Source organism: Pinus tabuliformis, chromosome 9 (assembly GCF_031772625.1).
Source record: "Pinus tabuliformis cultivar Carrire ecotype Pingquan chromosome 9, CPIR1, whole genome shotgun sequence".
Classification (NCBI taxonomy): Eukaryota; Viridiplantae; Streptophyta; class Pinopsida; order Pinales; family Pinaceae; genus Pinus; species Pinus tabuliformis.
Window position 1 is genome coordinate 931,649,373 of NC_142307.1, and position 3,909 is coordinate 931,653,281.

At 39.2% G+C, this 3,909-nt stretch overlaps 2 pseudogenes; both read right to left on the reverse strand.

Annotated features, from left to right (window-relative positions):
- Positions 1-1,270: 1,270 nt before the first annotated feature.
- On the reverse strand, positions 1,271-2,292 carry LOC149151813 (putative inositol transporter 2 pseudogene; annotated as a pseudogene).
- Positions 2,279-3,329, reverse strand: LOC149151814 (putative vacuolar membrane protein YML018C; annotated as a pseudogene).
- Between the last annotated feature and the right edge of the window lie 580 nt (positions 3,330-3,909).

The window sequence follows — 3,909 nt, forward strand, 5'->3', positions numbered from 1 at the left end:
AAATTAGAACACTGCAAGTGATTTCTAAGTAATCAAATACTCATAATACTGTAGACAACATGAAAAGATAACAAGAGGAATTCATAAATTGAAGTCTATATGATTCTTGAGCAGCAGAAGCCAGTACTATATTACCAAAAGAAACAGAGTCTTTACATAAGCTTAACAACAAAGCTTTTTTACATAAACTTCCAACCCTTTTTACATTTCCCTTTCTCCTATATAAAGTTCTTCCACCTGACTAAGATTCCTCCTCAAACCTGAGAGGAACTCAAAATCTATTTCTAATGAGACCTGTTCAACTTTTAACTGTCTATTTAATGTAACAAACTTTAACTAGAGTTTCTAGAGATCTAAATCAAGTAGGAGTCTAACTCCTTATTATGCTAATAATAGTCTTGATTACAATCATTCTCGTTCTTTGACATTTGGTCCCTTTTTAGTTTGGCTGTGGTGAATGTTCAAGACTCCATGCTGGTCTTCAATGTCACATCTTCTCCATTTCCCTGAAACATAGGAAACCACCCTTGTTTATCGGTCTTTGGTTTGCTTCAAAATGTTCGAATCCAAAGTAGCATGTCCTTTATCTTTGATTATCCAAAATATAACAGATGGCCACGTCCTTGATGTGTTGTCCACCTCTTTTATGTGTAAAGGTAAAAGCTCTTCCATGCTGTCTGACATATCTTGGACTGTAGTAAATGTGCTCACTTTATGACAAAAAGTTTAGAGCTTGGATTCGAAATCATGTTTCCTCCACCTGTCTTGACCTTGTTGAAAGTTGATAGCTTCAGATGATCCCTTGTAGATATTCCCTTTTCGAAATTCCCGCTTATATTTCAAAACCGGTTAACTGAGATTGGATTGTGTAGCTTTAGCAGTTTCGTAGTGCGCTACGAAACTGCTGTGCATTATGTGTATCTACCAGCAGTTTCGTAGCGCGCTACGAAACTGCTGTGTAATCACAAAACACAGCCTAACATCTAAATCCGACTGACTTGAGCCTTTATTCTTGAGTTGTTTCTTTATTTGCCCTGTAGCTGCACAAAACTGAATGCAAAGGCCCTTTTTAACTCTTAAACACCACATTCCTCTTTAGAGATAGTTGCTTTACCTCTACTGGAACAAACATTGCAGTTGCAATTTCCTCCTTCCGATTTCTGCTGAGATCCAGAAATGACTCAATCAAATCACCGTCCAGGAAACTTTTTTGCATCCACAATCTTCCTTTCATTGCTAAATGATCGCCACTGTTCATGGCTTAAGCACCCTACTCCCTTGTACCTGTGTGAAAACAAAATCTCTTCAAAGCCGTTTGGGATGTCATGAAAGTGCCAATGGTTACAGTCATAGTGAGAAATGTTTGCGCCACTTATCAAATTAGAAACCCAATTTGCTGTTGCAGCCAGACCTCCCCATATACCTCGGTACCTCAAAGGATAAATCTTAGAGTTGATGACCCAAGGAAGTGTTCCCATGCCAGGAGCAAAGAAAATAATGTACAGTGCCAGTCCAAGAACAACCATCCACCATACTGGCTTAGGCATCCTCGGGTAAACCATGGTCGAGAATCACTTTCACAAACATGCTTCACTGTTGAATTTGACAGTAAACAGGCTCCTGGCAACAACTGGTTACCTTCAAATGCACAGAATTCACAATCAGGGCTGGGCTGGTCTTTAGGCAATGCATACAGTCCCATGTTGCACTTGTTGAAATGTATTGTGGACATTGGTAACCTGAAAATTGTTGGATTGTTTTCCTGCTTACTAAAGGAGAACTATCTGTAGTTATGTGGAATACAATAGTTAATAGGACTAGTGATGTAATTACTCCAAGCAAACTGGAAATAAGAAGTTTTCGTCTTCCAAATCTGTCAATGAGGTAGATCGCCAAAATAAAGCCCAGAGCATTCAAGCCTGAAGTTATTAGAGACAGCAACAGAGTAACTGTGTTGGACGCAAATCCAGCCAATTGTACAATGGTAGGACTGTAGTACATGACAGTGTTGATGCCAATAATTTGTTGAAATATTTGAATTCCACAACCTGAAATAAGTGCATATTTCACTTCTTTTACCTTCCATAATTGACTGAACTAAATTTTTTGTGAAGGCCCGTGCAACTCAATTTCTCGCTCAACAGATTGCTTGAGCTCTTGAATTTCAGTTTCAAGATCCTCAGGGGAATGTATCCTCTTCATGATGGTTATTGCCTCTGCTTCCCTTTTCTTTATGGCTTGTAATGCTTCTTCAAGCGTGATTGAACGAGAATCCTTGAATTGCATTGCCATATCAGGAACCCAGCTGCTTCGAACATTGATCTGAAAGATTTGCAATCACAAATCCTGCAAATACCATGTCAGCTATCATGGCAAGAGGAATAGCGAGAGACATTCCCAATGTCGCAACTAGAGGTGTTGTCCACACCACAGATAGTGCCCAGAAGTAGTCTGCAAGAACGCTTCCTATGAAGCCATTTGCAATCAACACTTCATCCACTTTAGCAGAGGTTGGAATGCTAAACTTCGGCTCAATGCCAATAGCAGCTAAAGGCCATATTGGCCACCAAAGAGCGAGTAAAGTGAATAACCCAATATAGCCAAAAATATTTTGCACATCAGCCTTCTCGTCTTCAGCATCCGTGAGTTTTTTTTAACATTACAGTGAATAAGCCATAATAAACTGTTGAAAGAAGTCGAAATATATCTCCCACAATTGAGGGTTCGTCATTCAAAGAATTACTTTGAACGGCATCATCAGCAGCTCATGTCTTTCCAAGAGTGGTCATGGCTACTCCAGCCATACTCACACATACTGCAATGACTTTTGCGATATTGAGGGAATCCTGGTTACACAGTGCTCCAAAGAAGACTGTGAATAGCGCCGAAGTTGAAGATAAGATGGTTGTGCTTGCCACACTTGTTCTTGCCAAGGCTGCATTAGAAGAATACTCTTTGATATATGTACACCAAGGTTACGGTGAACCCTTGAACATTCGATGCAAAGTAACACACCAAGGTTCAGTGAGGCCCGGCCTGGTTCAGGTGAACCACAATCTGCACAAACATTATTTCTAGGAACCTTTCTAAAGAGCTCAAGGGGTTCTCCAACTTGCCATGTGTCCTGAGACCCTGCAAATCTCTGCCCGAATGGTCACGATGTCCTAGAAGATTACAATCTGTAATGCATAGTCTTCAGGTATTGTGTGATCAAAATCAGAAGGGCTGCCTAATGAGTTGCTCTCACTGGCTGTGCGTTGATGTCCACTGCTCATTGGACTACAAGGCAGCTTCTGCTCTGGCATTTGAGAACGCAGAAGTGAAGCCATTACTCCTGTTATTTTCTCAATCCAATCCATACGATCTATTGCACTCCTTGCTTGGCGGTGATCAATTTTATTTGCCAGCTGTCATCTGTAAGGGGTGTCATTTGACCCAGCAATACCAATTTTTTCCATATCTTAAGAAATATAAGCCCAAAAGCCCAATCTTGAAAGAAAACTAAACTCGGACTAACACTAAACTCTTACAATCAAAATGATGTGAACAATTTAGAAATTGTTTCTTAGGTGATAACAAGACCAATGTTCGGTCTCAGCAGACGTTAACCATCATCATCATCATCATCATATTACTTAAATAATAAACAAAACCAACAAAAAGGTATTAAAATAATATTCGTATGTAGCATTTCATAAATTTATCATTCTAGACTTTAATGGTATTCAAAAATAAAAATAAAAATAAAATATATATATAATATTACATATAATATAATATAATATTAGTCGTGGTCCCCACCCCTTTGTCCAGTCCATTGGCTAGTCAAATCTAGCTGTTTCATAATCATGTATAGCTGTTAGTCCAGTCTAGTCTGATATAGCCGTTTTTTAGTCAAACCTAGCCGTT